The sequence below is a fragment of the Podarcis melisellensis genome (genome assembly GCF_964234715.1).
Source record: "Podarcis melisellensis genome assembly, chromosome: 11".
Classification (NCBI taxonomy): domain Eukaryota; kingdom Metazoa; phylum Chordata; class Lepidosauria; order Squamata; family Lacertidae; genus Podarcis; species Podarcis melisellensis.
Window position 1 is genome coordinate 30197210 of NC_138543.1, and position 25496 is coordinate 30222705.

Below are 25496 nucleotides of genomic sequence, written 5' to 3' on the forward strand. Positions count from 1 at the left end.
AGTACACTGCAGGCCACATTTGAGCTGCATAAATTTAGCAACCACTCTCTATTTGAGCAACTTGCCTTGTAATTAGATTTGTAGTACCTGATTTGCTTCTCTCACACATATCTCCAGCAGTGTTACTCAGCTGAGTTTAGTACAGCTCCTCCTGATTAATGTGTATCTATATATGAAGGGAAACAGGCCTGTGGGGGTTTTTGTCATGTGGTATAAACTCTCAATGAAGTGGAAATAATAGTGCAAAGCTGGCTTTTTAGCTGCAACCAGAGTGTGTCGTGGCTTTTACTTCACTGGGAACCAAGCTACACGGTCATATCTTGCAGAGAGCTCTCTCATGGCTCATATGAGAATTTTTAGTTCATCATTTTTTTTCTCCCCATTTAAGTTGCTCAGAATTGGTTAAATATATATATTCCTCCTAATATGTACTGTGCAAAGGTATGCTGATAATGCTTACATTAGTCGTTGAACACAAAATATTACCTGCCTGACAGAAGCAAAATCCTGAAACTGCATATAGATGAAGGTAAATCTCTTCATTGGTTTATGGACCCAAAGTTTTCAGACAGAGTAACAAATTTAAATGATGTCCCTGGGTACGAAGTATTGCATTCAGGTGTCTGTGGTAGCTGTAAAGTATGTAAAAATCTTATGCAGCCAGAAAACTCTGAACTGAATACACACTAAGCAAGAAAATGTGTAGCATGCATGCATACACTCTTGATGCCTCCTGAGGTGTAGATGAATAACTGACATAAGGGGCTCAAAATCTCAACGTAAGCACACCCAACACATTCTTGTTGCCTGATGTACCTTCTGAGGGAGAATAAACCAATCCTCCTCCTACTTTGATTGGTGCATGCATAGTCAGAAAATACAGTACACAATTTTCAAATTCAGTGCACTTTCACATGAATGTGCAAGGAACACACACACAAATGCAGAGCATAAAAATGATTCCTTATGCTACATGCTCAACATGTGTACTATCCTGATGATGTATACAAGTGGACAGCATCCATTTGGGATAATGTATATTAAATGGTCAATGCATGTATTCTCTATTTGGGGATTATTGTGGGGGAAACATAGGACAATGCTGTGGAGACTGTATATTAGCACTGAGCCTCTTGGGCTTGCTGATCAGAAGGTTGGCGGTTCGAATCTCTGCAACGGGGTGAGCTCCTGTTGCTCTGCCCCAGCTCCTGCCAACCTAACAGTTCAAAAGCACGCCAGTGCAAGTAGATAAATAGGTACTGCTGTGGCGGGAAAGTAAACGGTGTTTCCGTGCATTCTGGTTACTGTCATAGTATTCCATTGCGCCAGAAGCGGTTTAGTTATGCTGGCCACTTGACCTGGAAAGCTGCCTGTGGACAAACTCTGGCTCCCTTGGCTTGAAAGCGAGATGAGTGTCACAAACCAATAGTCGCCTTTGAGTGGTCCAGGTGTCCTTTACCTTACCTTTCACCTTACCTATTAGCAAGGCAACACATTAAATGGCCTAACTCTTTAGGAACCTCAGGATCCAGGGTTTGATTTCTCCATCCTGCCTCTGATACATATCATCTTATTTGTATTGTATCTATGACATAGCATTATTTTTGCATATCTTGGTCTGAATAAATCCTATAAATAAATAAATATATAAAATGAGAACCACACAGCTGATCAGGACACATGCTACCTCAGCAAACATCATGCCAGTCTGTCTGGTTGCTAAGCAACACCTCCACCTCTCCCACTTGGCTAGTTGACTTTAATGCTAACTTAATTAACACTCTAATTGCACATGGGATGATCTCTGCTGTTGCACTTCCAACAAAAACACTGGTACCTTTATGCAGCTAGAGCTAAGCTGCTAAAATGATCCACTCACACAACTAAGCTTCTGGGCACTTATCACTTGCTGAACCCAAGAACTATGGGCGGATATCCAATGCACATAAGAATGCTCAATACTAGCACAGATGCCATTTTCTCACACAGCATTCCTTTCAATGAGATGCATGTTTGAATGCCTTCTCATTTGGCCTGTGAGGCCATTTGGGGAAAGCCATGCCCACTTGGTTTGCACCTGACATCAATCAATCATTTCAGAACCACTGGGCAAAGCACTTTGCCTGTCTTCATGTTTGGCCAGCTAATTATGCCAGGTGACGGACAGGTGAGTTGCCTCGCCCACCTGCCAAAATTGGCCTGAAGGGATTGGGGACAGATAAGAGAAACTGGCTAGTTAATATTAACTCTCTGCCTCTGCAAGTTGCGTGGCAATGCCCCAGGTCCCCCACAATTCCCTAAGATAATAAACACACGGACACCAATATTTTGGGTTAATGGGATAAATTAGGCCACAACTTAGGTTACAGATGTGAGCGGTTTGGCTTAGGCATTGGGTGAAACCAGACTATATCCTAATGACAATCTAATAACACCTTAAAGACTAACAGGTGGGAGAGGGGTGAGGGTTAGTGTGACATCAGCTTTTATGGACAAGCAAGTGTCACCATCTTCATCACATGAAGTGGACTCTGCTCCATGAAACCTTAGTGCCCAAAGTGTCACAGGAATCTTTACAGCTAACTCTCTGGAATATGATTGTAGAGCAACTCATAAGTTCAGGATGAAAGGAAAACAACGTTAAGTGGGGAACCTCCTCTTGAAATGTCTAATATCAGATACTTCCTTCCAATCACGCCAACATTCCAGACCTTGAAAAAACAACCTACAGAGCTCATTCAGTCCTGTATTTCTCCTCTTCTTTTTCCACTCTCAGTTACAAAAGAAAGCAATTGAAGTCTCACCTGGATAGTAGTCAACACATTTTGCTTTTCTGTTTGGAGATGCCCCTGTTCACCTGGCAATCCCCTTCCAGCAAAGCAGGTTGAATAAGGCAGTAATCCCATACTACTTACCTGGAAGTAAGCCCCACAGAATTCAGTGGGACTCATAGATCTATTTCCTTTTGAAATAGGTAGCTATTCATCTGATTTCAATCACAACCCTTTTTCACTTTCATATACTCATGGCAGTTTTTTGCCCTTTTGTTCTTTTAAGATGCTTGGACATAATTTTTTTTTATTTTTTGCCCTTTAAGACTCATACTTGCAAGTTAATATCTTGCCTCAGACTTTTTTTGTTATTTGTGATAAATGAAAAAAAAAGTTATTATTAAAGAGATGTTGCTATTTGAGGCTCTAAGTAGAAGAATAGCTTCAACTTTTCCTGACTAATTTTGGTGTACTTTCCAAGTGTTTGATTTTTTTGCTTTTGTGAAATTTTAGAGATACGGTTTCTTCCAAGATGCAACCTTCAATAGTCTTTATTGTTAAGGATGTAACCAGATGCTCTGCTAAAATGTTAGGGTCACTCAGTGGAAAGCTCTTTCTTTCTCTCTCTCTTATTTAAAGGGAAGGTAGGTGGGTGGGTAAGGTCAAAGCTACAGCGTTCCTTTACTTTGTCAGCAGAAGAAGTAATCTGGATGTATGTTTTAGAAAAATCTCACTCCGAGCACAGAAATAAAGCCCAAGCTAGAGCTGGTTTCAAATTTAATATCTTTCATTGAAATCTGGGTCTTTTGAAATCCAATGCAAGGTAGAACTCACAAGGTGGGATTTTTTTTTTTATTGTAAGGATTAATTGCATTTCTTAGCTCAAGTCTGGATAAGCTCATATACATCTTTTCCACTTGACTTGTGCCTTTGCACATGATATAAGCTACTGTCACATGTTTCGGAATACCTGATCTAGGTTTAAAGCCTGGTATATAGGTTTCAGTGCGCCAAACATTAACTTTTCTTCCCTTAATGTGATTTATACCAATTAAGAAGGAACTTGAGCACCCTTTCTAGGAAAGTCTGACAGTAATGGATATAAATGGTATAGTAAGATTGTAATTCAGGTATTGCTGTTGGGCTTCCGTGGCATTATTTTTTTCCTAAGGTGAGTGTTTGGTCTTATGTTAAATCTCTGGTACAATGTTTAGATACCCCTCCAGTCTCATTTCAGATTACTTCTGTCACACTTCTCAGCCCCAGTCAGATTTGATGCAGTTGTATTTTCCTCTCCAGTTCTGATTAGTTTTTAATTAACTCTGGTGCACTACATCTATATTTCCCCCTTGCTGTGAGTTGGATAGAATAAGTAGGATTAGAGTGAAAGGGGCACTGCCCCACTAACTTCAGTCTGCCAACCCCTGCCCATCTGCCTTCTTACAATCAATTTGGAAGACAGTGCTGCCCAGCAGCTTCCTTCTCCTAATAAATCCGTAGAGAGAAAGGTGGGGACATAACTAGAATCAGTTGGCTCGGACTGTCATTGGCTCTGGCCCCACTTACTGTTGGTCTCCCTTCAATCTGTCTTTCCAGACCTGTTGGGCACCAACCACAGCCAAGTAGCAGCCTTCCAGTTGTTATCCCAGAAATATGAGGTGGCATATAGAAAAAGTTGGGGCTACAGCAGCGAAGATGACGGCAGATACTTCTGCAGGGACCAGGTCCCTGGGCAAGCAGGTACATTGGGAACAGCTCCTGGGGCGGCATTATAAAGCCAGTTTGCCTGCCCTGGGGGCAGGGCTGCCCCCGAAGGGGTGACACCAAAGGGGGTCATCCTTTTCAGGTGACCTTTTGAGGGTGGGATGAGGGTGTGGGATAGCCCCCCTGCATTAATCTGTAGTTGTTTTAACTTGTATTGTATTGTTAGCTCTTTTTTTAGTTAAGTTATTTTGTTTTAAGGGGGGAGGGCAGGGCTGTCTGTGAGGGGTCCCCAGGCAACAGAATGGCTGGGGCAGGTTCCACTAGGGGGGGTGCACTGGGACACCCAATCTCAATGATCATGGGTAGGAAGAGGAGTTAGGGCCAGACCATGTCATTACTGAGGAGGCAGGTTTAATCACTGAAGACTATCGCTACCTCCAGCTCTAATCCTGACCAGAAGGATACAGGAATCAACAAGGCTGAAGTGCTTTCTAAGCTGCCCAATTTGTTCTCCTGCTTCACTATTCAGTATATTTTAAAAGTTTTAATTTTGCCTTTTTTATATAAGTGGATTAAATTTGCAGACATTAGGGATAAAGCCTAATAAACTACAGGCAAATAGGTCCAAGGGCTTTTGTACTGAACACCTTTAAAGTTCTCTCTCTCTCTCTCTCTCTCTCTCTCTCTCTCTCTCTCTCTCTCTCGTACCTTGGGTTAAGAACTTAATTTGTTCCAGAGGTCCGTTGTTAACCTGAAATTGTTCTTAACCTGAAGCACCACTTTAGCTAATGGGGCCTCCTGCTGCTGCCGTGCCACCAGAGCACAACTTCTGTTCTCATCCTGAAGCAAAGTTCTTAACCCGAGGTACTATTTCTGGGTTAGCAGAGTCTGTAACCTGAAGCATTTGTAACCTGAAGCATTTGTAACCCAAGGTACCACTGTATATATAATGTTTTTATAAAAACAAAACAAAAGTGAAGGCAAAATTGGATGAAATTTGCAGGCCTTCTTATGCCTTCTGAAAGTATTACCGGTAATCCTGCCAGGATAGCTGCAGTGGTGCCTCCCCCGCAAAAAAAGGGATAGCTGTTACAGGTTTAGAGTGAGTAAAAAAGAAATAACTTTTTCTCTCTTAGTCAGTGTTTTCAGTATTTTCTGGATAATTTGTCTGAAAATTGCAGACACAAGAGAGGTTCCCCTGGTAACTTGCTAGGAATAGGTCCAGGGGCATTTGTGCTAGGCACTTTTAAGTTGATTTGGGGATGAGGAAAACTAAAATGAATTTGTTTTCTGAGTAAAACCACTCTCTCTGATTACAGGCATATCCTGTCAGTCACAAAGAACTTTTCCTCTACCTTCTTCCCATTGTGTCATTTGCTCTCCCTTCTCCCATCACTCCATTACTTCATATATGGTAAGCTTAGAGACACTACTTTCACTTTTAGTAGATGCTTGTTTGCACCACAAGGTACTTCAGGGGTCCCTGTTTCAACTCATGCCATCTCATCAGATCCTGCTTTACCTCTGAAAGGCCCCCAAACTCTCTGTACCCCTACTTTGATACTGAACCTGATGCACACACCCTGCTTTTTACACTTTGGGTTGGGAGAAGAAATATAATTTGGTGGCAGATTGAATAAGGAGGATAACAGAAAGGAAGAAATCAAAGGTATTTATTTACTTCATTTATTTATCACCCAATTAACAATGTTCTCTGGGCAGTTAACAATAAAAGACAATAAAAACTCTAAAAAAAAAAGGAAGCCAACCATTTACAAAATTAGGTAACTAACTATAGCCTGCAGCAGCAAACTATAACTTAACACAGAAGAGCCAAGAAAACTGAATATCTTAAAATGATCTTCAAACACAGGTAGATAAAAAGCTCTTACCCTGGAACTGAAAAGACTATAATGTCGGTGCAAGGTGAGCTCTTAGGAGGAGGGAATTCCACAATTGATATGCCACTGACCATACATCATGTGGTGAGGGCATACAAAAACAGGCTTCCAAAGAAATGTTTAGGTTCCAGATAGGTGAGCAGGTCAGATCAAGGCTTTATGCCTGGTGAATAGGAAGGGTTATGATGCCAATTGATTCATAGAGTAATAAAGGAAAAGTCAGTTTTTGAGAAGAGAATATTAGTAACGGACATAAACACAGAGCAACACATAAAAGCACCTTTTCACCAAAAACTTGCTCTATCCCTTGTGCTTCTGGAAATGCTAGGCATTGACAAATTTGTCAATGCTGGTACAGTGGTACCTCGGGTTAAGTACTTAATTCGTTCCGGAGGTCCGTTCTTAACCTGAAACTGTTCTTAACCTTTAGCTAATGGAGCCTCCCGCTGCCGCCGCACGATTTCTGTTCTCATCCTGAAGCAAAGTTCTTAACCTGAGGTATTATTTCTGAGTTAGCGGAGTCTGTAACCTGAAGTGTATGTAACCCGAGGTACCACTGTATTTCTTATTTCTGCAATCTGAAATTGCACTGTTTCTGCGTCAGTTTGCACATCCTTTCCTTAAAATCCATACAAAAATTTCAATGCATTTGCATGCCCTTTCCTCTTAATCTGCTTATTCTGCACACAATTTTGCCAAATATATCCATTTTTGTAGAATGTACTGAGAGGCCCTTCCATGAGGTACAAAAATGCAAGTGTAATATAATGCAACATCTTTGGCCAAGGCCAGGAATGGAGAACCTATGGCCCTCCAGATGTTGTCAGACTACAACTCCCATCATCCTGACAATTGTCTATGCTGGGTGGAGCTTATGGGATGCCACATCTGTGGCAGCATGCCCCAAAAATCCAAATCAGCACCACCCTGCAACTATATCACTATAAATGGTAAGTGTCAGGGGTTCAGGAGTGGAGGCACAGGGGAAGGAGGAAGCGGAGAGCGAAGGGGAACAATCCGAGGGCAGTGTAGGTGAGGAAGACAGTGGGGCAAGAGATTCCATGAGTCTGTCCAGTGATTCGGAAGATTCACAGAAGGGGGCACCGATAGCCAGAGCAAGGGGGTTCCCGGGAGGGAGGCACCAGAAGCAAGGAACCAGCGGTGACTCCCAGAGCAGCAGCTGGAGATCGGGACCAAGTTCCCCACCAGAGCGTAGCGGGGGGGAAGAGTTCCAGGTGTCAGGACCGGTTTCCACTCCAGGGGAAAGAGAAGATGAGTCAGGGTTGACCACGCCCCTGTCACTGAGTGAGGGAATAGAGGGGAAGTCAGATCCAGTTAGCCCCCCCGAAGGAGGGAGCAGTGAAAGGAGAAGTGTAACGGTCAGGAGGAAGGTTACCGGCTGGGCGCGCGCGCCAAGTTCAAATGCACAGGCGCGCGGGACAGCCGGGAGTGCAGACTGGGAGCCAGGTCCTAAAGCGCGCCGGAGGCAGGGGGAAGAATCCGGGGACTCATCAGCATCAGCATCAGAAGAGTCCAGAAAGGGCAACACCCCAGCGGGCAGAAGGACCCAGAGGAGAAAGGAGCAAAGGAGGAGGTGGAGCAAGGCTAGGGTCTTGAACTGGTGTCTGGGGGGAGGAGATTCAGACGGAGCTTCAGCGGTCTAGGGTTGAGATGTAGAGCTGCGCGCTGCAGCTTTGGAATCGAAACTGAACCTTAATAAAGACTTTTGTATATAACAAGAACTGGCGTTGGTCCTCTGTGAGCTGGGACCTTGGGCAGCTCTGACAGTAAGCATTTAAAATCTTACAATGAGTAACAACACAATCTTAACCATTGCACCACACCTGTTTGGATTCTTTTCCACCCAGGATGGCTACCAAGTCCTTTAAGTACTTAGCAAAGCCCTTGCAAGGAGACCATGCAGGTAGAAATTTTAATAGATTGCAACCAAATATTGTGTCAATCAGACATCACCATTCTTAGAGCCTTAAAAAAGTTCTAGCAAAAAGCAAACAATAACGGGAATATAGGAATTTCATTTATTTCTCTCAAAATACAGTTATTAACAGAAAAGTCTATGTCAAAGAATAAGATTCTTCTGCTACATACTACTAACATTGCAACTGCTGCTAAGATACTATATATACCCCCTTAACTGCTACATTGCTTAGATCAGAGGAGCCGACCTTCTTCAGAAAATATAATACAGATAGCACAAGGCAAACATATGTCAGAGATTGAAAAGCTGCTACTTGTTGAGACAGCAAAGTGTTCAATTTCTCTAGATAATTCCACCTGTCAGCTAATCATGAACACAGGTTATTGAGCATCCAATCTGAATTTTTAACTGGAAATAAAATAATAAGGAATGCTGGGTTTTTAATGTTAAAAACACTTTCTGTTTTCAGACAATGCTTTTTAAATATTACTTCCAGGGAGGCAGTAGAACTTAAGTACTATATCTGAAACCTCCCCTTTTCTTCTCTCAAAGATAAAAGGTGGAAATAAAATAAAAAGACAAATACCCAGTTCTGATCTTTCTGTTAACTAAACAATTTTAATTGCTGTTTATCTAGGTTCTTATATGTTTGATTCCCTAAATTTGATTTCATAAACCTCTCCTGTCATTACAGTGCTGAGGTGGAGAAATTGTCCCATCTCAGCGCTGAGTAGAGAGAAAAGAATTAATCTGTCCTCTCAGCTCAGCGCTGAGATGAAGAGATCCATCCCTTGCCCCCTCTCTATATGAAAGAGAGTGTGTGGAGTGGGTTCAAACTTGAAGATCAAGCAATCAAGAGAGGGCAACAGAAGACCTTCAGAAACCAGAGGATGGTGGGATTTCTGCCAGTATAAATTATTCAGGTCACTTTTAGAATGGGACAGCATCTCAGATTGGTACTAACCCACAGGAAAGAAGCAGTAGAAGTGTATCATCCAGGTATCACACCTTCACTCTTGTTGTTGTTGTTGTTTAGTCGTTTAGTCGTGTCAGACTCTTCATGATCCCATGGACCAGAGCACGCCAGGCACTCCTGTCTTCCACTGCTTCCTGCAGCTTGGTCAAACTCATGCTGGTAGCTTCGAGAACACTGTCCAACCATCGCGTCCTCTGTCATCCCCTTCTCCTTGTGCCCTCAATCTTTCCCAACATCAGGGTCTTTTCCAGGGAGTCTTCTCTTCTCATGAGGTGGCCATAGTATTGGAGCCTCAGCTTCACAATCTGTCCTTCCAGTGAGAACTCAGGGATGATTTCCTTAAGAATGGATAGGTTTGATCTTCTTGCAGTGCATGGGACTTCTCAAGAGTCTCCTCGAGCACCATAATTCAAAAGCATCAATTCTTCAGCGATCAGCCTTCTTTATTGCCTTCTTTATGGTCAGCTTCTTTATGGAAGTGAGAGCTGGACCATAAAGAAGACCACCTTCACTCTAGAGCAGTATATACATAGGTATGTTGATCATATTGAAAGAAAAGCGATTTCTCGTCAGAATGTTTGCTAAACTGTTTTCTGCTCTGTTTCCTTTCACAACTGAAATTCCCCATCTCTTGAAAAAAGAGACACAAAACCCACTTTTTTGCTATAAAACCTGGTTTTCACTAGAACTGTGTGTAAAAGACCTCTCAGATTATTCACCCTATTCATGAGAAGAGGAACTGTAGAAGCCATTTCATTTAATTCTTTCAGGAAGAAGATAAATATTCAAATTTTGGCAGGGGTGGGCGTGGGTGAGGCTTACCAGTAACGGTGTAGTAGTACAGCTTCTTAGTTTTGGTTTTCCTCCTGAGAGGTTTTTTTGTTTGTTGGCACTGCCAAGCTGGTATCCTGGCAACCATTTTCCATTCTCCACAATGCCTGTGGCCTACCATTATTCTGTGGTATTGTGAGGGGGAAATGGTGGAGAATATTTGGAGAAAATTCTGCAAAGTGGTCTTCTTTTTCTAGGGTGTTGAGAAAACAAAAGTATCAGAAATTTGTCAGGGGGAAAAGGGCCTCCCATGAATTTCAGCTCAAATCTAGTCTCAGCCAAATTAAAATCTGGCCTCATAAATCCATAGTCCTTCAATTTTTCACCTCTCAGTGTTGAAAGGAGTTGGAAATTTGAAATCATACTTGCCAGTTATGAAAAAATACAGCAGTTTTAATTAACATTTTGTACCTGTGACAATCTCTTGACAAATGGAGAAAAAAAAGAATTGTTTGCTGCTCTCTTCAATCTATTGGATGTTCCTTTATTTGTTCTTAGTTTAGATGTTGTTGTCTGTAATGCCATGGGCTAACAGAAGTAAAACGCCCTTTAGGGAATTATAATTTGCCACCATAATTGTTGTTAAGGCAGCAGAGAGCATTGTTGGCTGCCCACTCTCCACCTTAGAGCAGATTTATGCCACAAGGTGCCATAGGAAGGCACTGGACATAGTAAAAGATCCATCGCATCCTGGTCACTGTCTCTTTGAGCTCCTGCCATCGGGACGGAGATACAGGACGATGATGACAAGAACGAGCCGTCTCAAGAACAGCTTCTTCTCCAGAGCGATCTCGGCCCTGAATGGGAAACCTGGACTTTGAAAGTCAACTAATCTTCCTTGCTGTATTATATTATATTGTTTTAATTAGTGTTTTTATAGTTGTTCTGATTTTGAGTGGAGTGCCCTATCTGGGTGGATGGAGCAGCCAAGTAATTTCGTTGTCCCTGAGAGGGGGCAATGACAATAAAGATATTATTATTATTATTATTATTATTATTATTATTATTATTATTATTATTATAGACCTACATACAGAATTAAAATTTGCTTGGATTTTGGGGAGATAAATACTTTCTGGGAGCCCAACAATGTTGTTTTCTTGCCTATGCTGTTTTGTTTGTTGATGTATTCTAATTGTTGCTTTGAGATTCATCATATTTTACCATGTTGGAACCACCCTGGGCTCCTCTGGGAAGAAAGGGAAGCATATGAACATAGTAAATAGTAAATAACCTAAATCCTTTACTCTTTCAGGTGTATGAAACTTCCATTCTAGAGAAAGCTGGTGTTCCATGGTGACCAACGATGTAATCCCATGCATGTCTGCTCAGAAGTAAGTCCCATTGAATCGCGTGGGACTTATTCCCAGGTAAGTGTGTATCAGATTGCAGCCTTAATGACTGCGATTAGATGGTTTAGGCAACGCCCTGTGCCTCAGTCACCTCTGTGCAGTATCAGGGTAATAATAGTGAGGTACCTAACAGCGCTATTGTAAGGTGTATTGAAATTGTGCATGTGCAGCTACCGAGCACTCTAAAATGATATATAAATTATTATTATTACCAAAAGAGATACAAACGAAAGTAAACTAAAATTGTGCTTGAGGAGAATAATAGTGAAGATAATAGGCTCGCTGACAGAGGTAAACACATATAATAGTTGACTCATGCATTCTTGAATGCTTAGCTAATTGTGCTAAGGAACAGGAATTAAACACACACAAAACAGAATGTTGGAGACACAGAATCCTGAATGACATGTGATTATATTTACATAGATAATGAGACAATAAATGTAAAAAATAAAGGTATTCATTTCATCTTTCATAATTACCTGGAAAATGTTTAAATTAATAACATTCATTGAGGAACAGAGAAGAAGTTATAGCAAATGCTTTATTTTGAATTAACTATGAAGGATTCTTGCAACAGGGCTTTGTATATTCTGCTCTGGTTTGGATTTACTGAATAATTTAAGTTCATTTCTGATGTGAGTTTCAGAAAATAGACAACTCTTTTCATTTCTATCTCAAATCCTAGGTTGCTGTTGTTTTAATGTATTTCAACCTTCAAAATGTTGTACCAGCGTACAGAAATACCTCTATATTGGCAGGCAGATTCAGAGCTGTGGTTGCCACTATTTTCACAGGAATGTTCTTGGAATTTTATATTTTCCTGCAATGTAATGTTACCATTCTGGTCAATGGTTTCCATTCAGGTAGGCAGGGAGTGCCCAGAACACAAACTACATGTTGGAACCAGTGTTGAATATAGTGCCATTAATGTCAGTAAAAGTGGGTTCCGAGTGGGAGTGTTTGGAATTGTGGTATAAACTGATTTGCTACAGCTACTCTTTCCATGAGTTGTGGAAGTGTCCTTGGTTTGTGTAACTGACCATGAACAAGGGACTTTTTTGTATTTTTGGAATTTATAGGAGTCTGGGAGTAGCTACTTATATCTATGACCTGGAGCAGTGGTATATAATTTAGTTTAAACAAGACCTTCCTTACCTGCCCAATTGTAAGCAGTGAGTAACTGATTAGTTAATACTATGAACTATTACGTCTGAGTAATAAATATGAAATATAAATGATTCTGCCATTTAAGATTACTAACTGATCATTTCTGATGAGGCTTTCAAATGAAAAGAAGATGATTTAATACCGAATACAGTCTTCTTGATGTTACCCTCTTTTAAGTCATTAACATCTATTATCTACAAATTTAGAAGTCTCTAAGTAAGCTCCATAGACCTTAAAGCTTCAAAAGAAATTAAAAAATTTAAATTGCCATAATTATGGGGCCAATAACCCTTTCCTGAGAGAAACCCCCAAGGAAGGAAGTAAAGGGGATGAAATACTCATGTCATTTCATTTGCTAAGATAATTCTCTAATTGCTCTGTGAGATGATTATAGTTGGATGGGGCCATCCACTGTTATGAAGTAGGCCACGGATATAATGTCTTCCCATAATGCACCCAAAGAAATGGAGGACTTTAAAGCTGCAGGCTGCTCATTCCTCCAAGCCAGAGAAAGAGCAGAGATGTTGGGCTAGAAAGAGCCCTGGTGGCCATTTCCTTCAGCTTCCTAACATGGAAACCTGCATATCTTGACCAAACAGCCCACAAGATCCAAATTTAGTAGAAGTGGAACAGGCGACCTGCCATGGCTAAGGAAAAACTTGGTGAGAAAATAATTTGGAAAGGCAAATAATATGATTGGGAGAAAGTACCTTATCCCTCCCAAATTACACTGCAAAGCAGCATATATCCAGTTTCCGCAAGAGAAAAATGACTGAGTCTCTAAGGCCACTTGATTTTGCCTGAGACAATGAATGAAGCCCAATCTTACTGGTTTTAGCAGCCAATACACAAGGGCCACCATGAAGTAGACTTGAATGTGTGCTGGATTGTGGCCCAGTATTTTAAAACCATACGATTTCCTGTAATTCATTGGAAAAACAAGGTTATCTGTTTCCATAACAGATCTAGTAAGTCTGTGTCAGAAATTTTACTGTATTGGTTAAAATCCATTTTCTGATCCTTTTGATTGACAGAAAATGTAGCCCTCTATTCTACCAATTTCCCTAATATATGCTCATTTTGCTAGAACAACCAGTGCCCCCAATAACAATTTTCAACTACAGCTCTTTTAATATGTGTCTATAGATAAGCAATTATATCCTTTAGGCTACAATTCTAAACACACTCAGTAATAAACCCCATAGGACACTGAAGGGTTTACTTCTGAGAAATTATTAATATAATTGCTATTTGATAGTGAATTAATATAATGCAGGATCTTTAAATTTTTCCTTTAAGCTGCAATCCTATATTTACTTACCTGGGAGTAAGCCCTATTAAAGTCTGTGGGAATAGGCCTATATTGAACTATACTGTAATAAAGTTTGGTTTATTTTTTTAAAGTTTTTGCTATATCCTTTCTGTCTGAGCTGCATATAAGAAAATTATTTGTGCAGAACCAAGTGTCACTAGTTCATTGCAATCATAATGTTTAAATTAAACCCACTAAAAATTTTAATATATTGAATTTTAAAACAATTTTTAATAAAATTCAGCTGTGCAATTGTGTATATGTCTACTCAAAACCTGCAGTGCAATTGTGTATATGCAGTGCAATTGTGTATATGTCTACTCAAAACCTAGCACCACAGACTTTTGTGGTCCCTGCTACCAGGTAAACTGCAGCAGATTATATAACATGTTCATGTGATGTTCTGTTTTTAGGCCAGGACTGTAACACACATTTTGGCAATGTAACATAATCGTTTAAGTAATTTGGTTTCTTGGCTTCTGTGTTTAATATCATTACACTTAGGTTTTTCATCATATTAATATAGAAATCCAAGTTTTTTATTAAATTTTGTGGTGCTCACTTTAAACCAAAGGGGTATGTTATTTTTAAAAAATATTTATTAAAATGGGAAAATCTTGTATTTTATCAGAAATGTCTTAAACTGCTGTAGGTCAGCCCTTTGATGTTAATATTGCTCCTTCCTTTTATTCAAAATTATGTGAATGCTTTTGTTCTAAAACAGTAATTCTGAGATAGAAAAACCAGAACTATCATATTACTATATCCAACTTATATGGTATTTTTCAATAAATAAATAACACACATAGCTTTATTACAGTCCATAGACCCAAAATAAACAGTGCAACAATAGTATATATAAATCCCAGAGTCTACACAGTAACCCTGCTCTCTTTAGTTAGATTAGTTGTTGTTGTTTTAAAAAAATGATTTACTGGCACATGGTGCATTGCAATATTTGGATAATATGAACAGGACAGTAGCATACGTTTTCTACTTACTCTTTCTGCTTTGTTTAAAAACATAAAATCAAAATGTTTTGTATGTTGAAACAGTGCCAGTTCCCATCGCTAACTTTGTCCATAAAAGTAGCAGGGGTGGAGGGGAGCGAAATCCTTTATCTAAACTCTAACTGTATCTGCTAAATATTTGCTAACTGCCCTAAAACTGAAGTAGGGGGGGCAGGAATCCCAAAGGCAAAGTAACAATGAATACAAACAATACTGGTCAGCTGCATTTGTTGCATGTTGTTTGAATGAAAACTAATTTATCACTTCTGAAATAAAAAGCTGTTTATTCCTGTGTTCCACTGTCTCTAAAAATCTTTACAATGTATCCGTTGAAGGGAAAAAAGTGAGAAACTGTACTGCTATTAGCATATGAATAGTTGACACATGAAATTGGTTGTACAATAACAGAAGGACATTTGCTGTTGGTGTGTGCACATAGACAAAGCAGCCATTTTGGGGGGGGGGGGAATGGTGTTGGGGTTAACTCTTTGCCTGTCTGTCTGGTTTCACACTATTGCTTTGATAAGGATAGCCTTGGAGAAGGCATCAAAACACTGGGAATATATGTGTATCTTTCTATCTATCTACACATAAAAACACACACACACAGCTTAAGTAAAAAAACAAGACGGAAAGGCAAACTGCTGCATTATTTCTCCACATATAGTGGGGGGGGGGGGAGGAAATGTGAGAAAGGAGAAGAGAAAGCTCTATATAACTGCATCTGTGCATTTGCATTTCTGTACCTCCCAACTCCCAAGTGTGGCGAGGAGGGCAAAGTCAGCTCATGTGGAGAGTGTCCAGGAATGAAACATTGCCCTGCCTGCACACACTTTTTATTTCATGACAACAACATTGTGGTCCTTGGGTCAGATGTGTGAAACTATTTCTCAAAGAAGCTGCATACATAATTGAGGCCCAATGACGGGTTCTCAGCGAAAGTTGCCAGGCTACATTCATTTAAAAAGCAGAGCCATTTGTTATCAAATTTAAATTAACTCTCTTCACACTGAAGCTGAAAGCAGCCTTTTTTTTATTAAAAGAAAACCTGGAGAGAGACTGTGAGCAGTAAATAATTCTCCCCCACAACCAGCACCCCTCTTCCAATAACAGGTGATACCCTTAATTGGACTTTAAAAACAACAATCTAAGAATATTGATTTCTGGTAGCATGATTCTGATGTCACTTGGAGACAGTTCATCACATTTAAATTCCAATCTAATTTAACCAGGTAAAACAGGATTAACAACTTAGCCTTCGCAAAGTATAAATATCTCAAGGTGCTGTGATTGTCTCTGAATTAAACGTGTTAGCTGTATATTATTCCACAGGTATATAAAGAGAGTGTGAAAGAGAACATTCACAAAGGCTAGGATGCTAACAGAGCGATTCTAATATGATTCTCAGGTTGATGAGATTTCATGATAGAGGAACCTGCCACTTCTTCAACCCTCCTGACTTACTCCAGCCACAGAAGGTAGCAATGTAAGTCTTTGTCTAGCTCCCACCCCCTTCCAGCGACACCGATGGGGTGCGGATGGCTGCTGTAGCTCTAGGGCCAGTGTGGTTCATCACCATTTTCAGGACCATGTCAAAGGAGCTTTGGATCCTATGGAACCAAGACTCCCCACAACACATTCCTAGAGCACCACTTTTCACCCCAACACGCACCATGAGCAGTGGAGTGATGGTGATGGATCCTGAGGACCATGAGCAGTGGAGTGATGGTGATGATGATGGAAAAGGAGGTCCAGCAAAGGGGAGAGCCCTTTGCTGGACCTCCTTTTCCACCTGTGGACCACTAGGGAGAGCGAGCTTCACAGCACCCAGCTGCCCTCCTTGGGAGCTTAGGGTTGTTCTCTTAGGCTGCTTACATACCTAGGGGTAAGCTTATTGAACTCAATGAGACTTACTTCTAAGTAGACATGTATAGGATTACACAGCCAGTTGCTCTTCTCTTCACATGAGAAGGGTGATTTCTGCCTGTTCTTCCAGCATCTGACACACCCCTACACCATTTCCAAGCACCACCAAAGTCACAAGAAGGACATAAAATGGCTTGGGGGTGGGGGTTAAGGAAGTCCTGTACTCTTCTGTGACTGTGAAGTCTGTTGCATTCACCAAATGATTTTTTTCCACTGTGTATCAATATAACTGGGCTACTTTTATTCATTTTAGAAAAAGGAACCTCATGCACAGCAATCTGTGGTTTTAACCTTAGAGAATTATTTTATATTATTTGTCTTTGTTTACATAGATGCCCGTATTGAACTTACCTGTTATATAAAAGTAGTAGATTCTTGATGATAAGTTGTGTTCATTCTAATAAATTCTAGGATATGTCTTTTGAACCATAGCCTGAGGCTGCAGTCTTATGAATCTTATACACTGCTATCTGGAAGTAAATCCTGATGGGGGTTTTCTTCTGAATGGGCATGCATAGGATTGTGGTTTAGAACACTGGATGTAGACGTTGGTAAGAAATTGCATGCCATGGCACATGTGTCTGCATAGGTAAGGACGGAAAAGTTTTGAATATTTCAACACTTGATTATTATTATTATTACAGAATATAAAAGGTTTAAAAGAATCAAGATATGCATAGAACCATAAAATCATGAGTTCACACTTACTCATAAGTATGCAAATATGCATGTGGTGTCAACTAAGATCAAATTCGGCATTCAAATGTGCTACAAAAGCAGACTCTGATATTCATAGGCTCCCAACAGCTGTGAACAGGGCCTTTGCCAATGCTACAAAATGGGTACAGTACATTTTCAATGATAGAGTGCCAGCATGGGTCTTTGTCACATGGGAAGCCTTCAAGAGTCCTTGGGAGACAGTAAGCTCACTGAGCTATTCCTGAAGAAAGAGCTGAAAGATTAGGATCAGCACCCAAGAGAAAAAGGCTCATGAGAAAGGGCTTAAGGCAGCAAGTCATTTCCACAACCAAGATCTGAACTCATCTACTCAGACTTCAGTCATCAGTGTCAGATCTGAAAACTGTCACATATGCAAAGCCCATACATACATACATACATACATACATACATACATACATACATATGCACTCTGAAAGTATTCCTTGTAAGGTGTCCATGCTTCTTTAGTGTTCCATTTAACTAAATCAAAATCTATGAGTAATTGACCACAGTCGTAAACATCTCAAACAAAGCTATAGGCCCCACTGAGTTCCGCTGGGTTTTACCTCCCAATGCTACCTGGAGCTCATTAAGAATATTCTTTCTAAATTGCTGATTATGCAATAAAATGGTCAGACAAGTTACATGGTGCTGTAGAGACATAGATATTCAAATTCTTAAAAGTGTTATGTGTGTTTTTTGTGTGTGTGTATCCTTACCTGAAGAACGGGACGTGGGTGGCGCTGTGGGTTAAACCACAGAGCCTAGGACTTGCTGATCGGAAGGTCGGCTCCCATTGCTCGGTACAGTACCTGCTCCTGCCAACCTAGTAGTTCGAAAGCACGTCAAAGTGCAAGTAGATAAGTAGGTACCACTCTGGCGGGAAAGTAAACGGTGTTTCCATGTGCTGCTCTGGTTCGCCAGAAGTGGCTTAGTCGTGCTGGCCACATGACCCGGAAGCTGTACGCCGGCTCCATCGGCCAATAAAGCGAGATGAGTACCGCAACCCCAGAGTCGGTCACGACTGGACCTAATGGTCAGGGGTCCTTTACCTAAAGAAAGTTATACATGTTCCTTCACAAAAGATAAGCACGATCTTGAGAAAAACTAGTCACTACTCAGACTGGAAGCAACGGAACGATAATGAACATTTCTATGGATTTCAACTGGCTCTCTTGATGGATATCAACAGGGAAGTCCATGCTTTACATGCAGAAGGTTACTGGTTCCAGTGCTATTTTTCTAGAAAGAGAGGTGCTGGAACTCACCATGGACGTCTCCCTTGTTCTCCTCTAATGGTAATGGTGCCCACCTGAGAAGATCCAGAACTGAGTTCCAGTGAGTTCTGGCTGAAAAAACCCTTGCCTGGTTCCACCCTTGGTGTCTCCTGGTAGGGCTGGAGAAAGACTTCTGCCTGAATCTCTGGAGAGCCGCTGCCACTTAGTGTTGGACTAGTGTTCAAATGGACCTACATAGGGTCAAAATGGATGTGACATTAAACAGGAGGCTGGCTCTTGTGTACTTGGCTTTTGTTTACTAAATTGTCGCTCTAAGTGCAAAATCTGGATTGGGACTTCAGCATGGGGAGAGATTGATGCAAACCTTTGCCCCTACCACAGTTTTGATTTGAGAAACTACTGCTTTATATGTTTAGAACTGTGTTATGAGAAAGCTCTATGATCTTTATTTATGGCTTTATTCATATAAATCAGATATCTAGCTTCTAGCATCTAGCATATTTATCAGAAACAAATCAAACCTGTTATAAAAGTTGACACAATCAAGAGTGACCTAAATTTTGCATTTTGTCTAATCTTTGTTTCAAAAAAGGCCACATAATTTTAATTCAAAGTAGGTAAATTCCAAACACATTTCTTTCATCTGGAGTTACTTGTAAGTCTTTTATTTAGGTCTGCTATGAGATTTTGGCTGTAAGAATCCTTTTTCCTGCCTTTGGTAATAACAAGGGTAGAGGCAATCCACTGGGAAGTTCTCACAAGGATGCCCTATGGAAATGAAGGGGACTTGTATCCCATTCATTTCATTGGGTCTCGTACAAGAGAACTTCCCAATGGACTGCATCCATAGAAAAAAGGTTAATTGCCACTTTCAATTTACAATGTGCTTGGCACCTAGATTCTGGACCTATTAATTTGCTTAGCAAGATCTGAACTTGACTGACCTAATGGACCATACATGCTCTCTCAACTTGCATTATTAAATATTGTTTAATAATTATATATATAGATATTGATCTCATTGGAGTACATCTCACCATTTTCAGTCTGTTTGCAGATGTACACCTTAATAAATGAAATAATATATGCAAAGATTAGTTTTAATTAAAATATATATCAAATCTAAGCAAGAACAATGCAATTATACACACGCACATCAAATGCACATCCTCTCACCACTGCATATTAGTTTAAACCCACAGCCATTTGCTTATTTAAAGCTCTTAGCAGCTAACAATACTACAAGCCTAGCAAATCCTACCAGGCACTCTTTCAGAATCTTTATTTACTAGTGGAAGTAATGTACCTTACTTGTGTATCCATGACAACAGTGTAACATGCCAGAGCAATACTAGAGTTTTCCTTGCAACTGCAATATGAGATTAAAAGTAAGAGGCTAAATCTTATTAAATAGCAGAAGCTTTTCAAAAGATAAAACATAAAGTTTATGGGAGCATATGATAGTTGTTCATCATAATATATTTGTGCCATTTTCTTTCTTCTGTTAGGTCTGGCCCATTGATCGTAAACAGCACTGAATAGTGTGTGCAATGCATGCCGGCAAAGATACAATTTAGCAATTCCTACCTTAGATTTTTGCATCAGGAAAAGGTAGTTTCACAAAGTTAAAGGTGAATTGTTAACAATACAGGTTTGAAAGAGTATTAACTGGGATAATTCTGCAGTTTGTTGTTGTTGTTGTTGTTGTTGTTGTTGTTGTTGTTGTTGTAAGGCTTTCTCCAGGCCAAAGTTTATTTCATTATCGTACCAAATACTTTGATTAAAAGTTGTTTTTGAGCCAATGGATTAGTCCATATTTTTGCCTTGCTCTATTTATAAATTCTTTTGTGCTGTCTACAAATTTGTCTTGGCCGTGTTACTGATATTAAGTGATATACATACAAATTGAATTCACCGTATGAAGGTACATGTGGCAGAATGTGTTTAAATGAAATAGAAAATTCATCATGAACGAAGTCTCAAGATTTAGTAACATGGCTTTAGAAAATTTAATTATTTTCACTACATTACTCTAAAGCAGGAATAAACAGCATGAGGCCCTCCAGATATTTCTGGACTATCATTCCAATCCTTCTTGGCCATTGGAAATGTTGGTGGATTTGATGGGAGCTGGAGTCGAATCTAGAGAGCACTATGTTGACTACCTGTCAGGGGTGCTTCCCAGCCAAAGGAATGCACACGACAGATACTTAAATATTTATTTTCAAAAAGTTGCTTGTACAGCTCTGGATATCTATGTACATCAATCTAATGGCTTGGCACCTATTCCCAAGTCTGCATCCTATGGAGCAGTTGCAGCAACAGGTGACCATTCCCCCGCCAGCAGTTTATATACCTTCCCCCGATGGGCTGTGTGCATGCAGCCAGAGACTGTGTCTGTGCAGAAACTTCCTCCACTCCTCCCTTTTCAATTCCCTCCAGGTTCTGGGGGACAGTGGTGCAAGAGAGGGTGGCACTTCACCTCCCTGACCTGCTTCTTCTGACCCATCCTGTGCTCCACCCTCCAGCTCTGAAGCTTCCCCTGCCTCTGATTCTTGACTTCTGGCTGCTGCAGATCCCCACAAAGATTCACTTCAGACTCCAGCCCCCACTTCCCCCGGTGCACACTCATCAGCGTCCTGCTAACACTACCTCTGCTGTAAACAACTCTTATTTCCACACCAGTAGATTATAATTTTTTGGTGATATGTCTTGAAGCTAATACCTCAGGCCAATTCACTGTAGACAGGATGCTTCCAATAGCTAGCATTAAAAAGTGAGAATGGTCAATAAGGCACCATATTCTCTTGCCCTTCCAGAAACAGCTATGGCTTATATGTCTGCAACCATGCTTTATACCACTGGTGGCCAAATTTGGCCCTCCAGCTGTTTTGGGGACTACAATTCCCATCATCCCTGACCACTGGTCCTGTTAGTTAGGGATGATGGGAGTTGTAGTCCAAAAACAGCTGGAGGGCCAAGTTTGGCCACCACTGCTTTATACTAACTAGGGTCCCTACTGTAACCAGATTTGGAAACCAGTGTTCTGTGACTTCTCCTGAAGTCTTAATGGTAGTTAGACCTCAGTATCCTTATGTCAGAACCAGATATTTAAGTTACAGTGGATGGTCTGGGGCAAATTTGTGGGAGTTTTTCCCCACATAAATGTAGGGTGCACTTAGACCTCCTATGATTCTGTTTCTCTAGCCACCATTAATGTATAACCTTTCATTTCCAGATTTGGGGTTTTGTTGTTTTTTTAAAAAAAGTGTTCATTCTTCACAGCAACTCAGTTGTAAAATTGTTAATTAAAGTCAGAGCTAAATAGGTACAGAGAATGTATGAAACGGCTTAGTCTTATTTCAAGTCATTAAAATGAGAAATTACTGTACCAAATATTTTGAGAAAGGAGAAAGAAAAACACAGCATCAAGATTGTGTGTGTGTGTGTGTGTGTGCTTGTGTGTGTGATTACTCTCAGTTTTATGCAGTATTGGAGCTGCTACCTCCCCACTAGTATCTGTATGGGTCATTGAGGGGGAATTAGACTCCCATACAGCCACTGTTCCCTTGCTTGTAGGCACCGAAAGCAAGCACAGTGAGGTCAGAAAAGGCGGGGTGTTTTTCTCTGTGTCACATCATTCTGGATTCTTTAGTCATTAGCTTACCGCAGTTTTGTTCCTAGGGTTAAAAGTTAAAGCAGAAACTTGGGACATCTTCCCATTACATCACATGTACATATTCAGACAGTAAAAAGTTATACTTCTGCTCTCAGCTTAAGAAGGTAGACTTACTCCAGTCCCTCGTTTCAGATGCCTCACTTTTCTTGCAAAGCTAGCAGTAAATCTGCTTCCACATTCACAAAGTCAGCTCCAAAGTTGGTTCTTAAATCAGCTTACAGAAACACACATCTGAGGAGATGGCATATAGCTCTGTCTGAAGGGAGAAATTTTTAAGCATTTTAAACGATGGAGCTCCACTTCTGGCACTTTGCATTATGTATTTATTGAAATATTTGCACCATGTTTTTCTGTTCACATATGGGACCTGTATGGCAACTCGCAATCAGCACTTAACAGAATAGCAGTAAGAGAGCAGTTAGTGAAATAATGCAGAGATGCAGAACAGCAGATGAAACACATCAACTGGCAAAAAAAAAGGTTTTAAAAGTGAAAAATAACTTAACTATATACTTAACTATAACAAAACATTCCAGAACAGGAAACATCTCACTTAATTTATTGTATTGGTATGGATAATGAGCAAATGAATAGATAACATTTGACTTTAATACATCTTTGTGTCAGATTATCATTAGAACAGAAATTAATATTCCCCATGGTACTCTCCTGCTTATAAACATGATATGGATTGTTGTATGCATTTAAGTCTCCTTGCTTTCAGGACCAGCCCTACCATTAGACAGAGGGAGGCAGCTGCCTCAAACAGGAACAGTGGGCAGAGTTAGGGGGCAGAGTTGTGTGTGGCATATGTGCCCTGCCCTAAGCTAGTCATTGATCTCAAGTACACTGCCCTATTTACAATGTTGAAATAAGATTCAGCTATTCGTCCAGTTAGCTTTTGTACATGAAATGAGGAGAAGTGCCATCTTTTTATATATTTTTATTTTTTGCCCTAGGTGGTAGAATGTATTGGGCCAGCCCTGCATTCTTTTATTTATTGAAATTGCTCTGTATTATAAATACCACAATATACTCTACCTAGGGTCCCTGGAGCAGGCCTGGCTGCAGCAACAGCAAGATGACAAAAAAAAAAAGCACTCTTTAGAAATTCAGAAACTGGAGCAGTTTTGAAACTTTTCATTATTTCTACCAAAGAACATTTGTTTATTGATGTTGCCGCTCTGTCACTTTCTAAACTTTCAATCAGAACTACCAGCTCAAAAAAACCTCCACATTATATTTTATTTAACGGATGGCTTATCTTAATTATAATGGCTATCAAACCATGATCCAGGGATCTCTTGTGCTTTGTGGTATACTTGGCTAAGTAGAAGCTTCACACTTTTCTCCTTATTTTCAACTTATATTAGGGGCTTAAATTACAATATAATTTTTGTATGTCGCATAATGCTTCATTTTGGTTGGGAATTTTAAAAAAAGAAAAAAAGATGAGGTAATCCAGTCAACTAAAAGACACTCGTATTTAATGCATTGCTTCTTCAACATCTTTAGATAGATGCACGTTTGTTTTCATTCATCTAATCTATCATATATGTCACAACTCTGCAGTGAAAACTGGGCACACTCTCTAGATGCAGCAAGGACAAGAGTGTTGAAATCCATACGTGTTGTCCACCCATACATATGTTGTCCAAAGATGGATAATAATAAGTGGAGAGACAATACAGGTTTCCTTCCAAACTATATATATATTTAAAAAATCATTTGAAGGTAACTGAAACCTAGAGGAGCCCAGTTTAGGAATTACAACTTTATGGTGATTTTTTTTAAAAAAACGTGTCTTTAAGACTGAAACATCATTGAAGATTCATTCTCAATTATAACACATATTTTACTATAGTTATTTTTCCCAACATAAACAGAGTGAACTTTATAACACACATACACACATAGCCAGCTCAATACATTTGGCTCCCTGAGACAAACCACAAGATAGGGATGGACAGATCCATCAATTTCATTTTGTCTCATTTTTTGAAATATTAAGTTAACTTCACCACATTTCCACATCAGTTTGTGATTTATTTTTTAAGTCCTCAGGAAAAAATCACCAACATTTCTGTGCACATTTCTCTTCATATACACTTTCCAGCAAGTCATAATGCATTTGTATATGTAATTTCCATGAATTTGTGCATTTTTATGCAAACTTTCCCAGTAACACAGAATGGAGACCTGTAACACAGAATATGGAGAAGTGTAAATTTCAAAGGAAAGCTATGTTTTGGTTCACACATTTGGTTTTGCATGAGGAATGGCCTTCAAAACTAGGTTAACCACATAGTATTTATTTGCGGTGGGGCAGAGACTGTCTGGCACCAGGTTATTTCAGGTTCGGATGATCATGTTAATGATGGTGTGAAGGCTTGCACCCCATAGCCTTATGTAGTGGGGTGGGGTGTCACAAGCATTGTGTTGCATGGACTGGTGTACTTCTCACCCACAAACATCTCTCCAGATAGCCAGAAATCACATTACCAATTGTCAGCTTGATTTTCTACAATGGCAGGTGCAGAGGCTTCTGCTTAACCTTGCACCAGATCTAACAGCCGTCTAGTCAACACAAGAGGTCCAAAGGAAGAAGAGTTGGCACATACTACAGATTGCAGCAAATCATATGCATATGTAACATAATATGTGCATGTTTTTATGCACATTCACACACACACACACACACACACACCAGTATCTTATTCTTCCTAACACAATATTGTTTACTTGGCTTTGCTATGGGGTGAGAATTTTATTATTATTATTATTATTATTATTATTATTATTATTATTGTCAGGGTTTCAGGGAGAGAAGGGCAGATGGGGGAGGAGACAGAGAGCGAGGGGGAAGAATCCCAGAGAGATGAGGAGGAGGATGACAATGACCAAAGGTCGTCCATGAGTCTGTCCAGTGAGTCAGAGGACTCCCAAAAGGGAGCCCCCCTGGTCAGA

The 25496-nt window shown here is 40.1% G+C and overlaps 1 long non-coding RNA gene across 7 annotated transcripts in view; it reads left to right on the forward strand.

Annotated features, from left to right (window-relative positions):
* Positions 1-25496, forward strand: part of LOC309380349 — a 563851-nt gene that overhangs the window by 105520 nt on the left and 432835 nt on the right. For 5 of the 7 annotated variants that reach the window (XR_014172847.1, XR_014172849.1, XR_014172851.1 and 2 more), the window contains exon 3: positions 11378-11492. This is a non-coding gene — a long non-coding RNA (uncharacterized lncRNA). Of the gene's footprint in view, positions 1-11377; positions 11497-12162; positions 14079-17324; positions 17444-25496 lie in introns of those variants that run through there. The other 2 variants (XR_014172848.1, XR_014172850.1) reach the window with 2 other exon arrangements.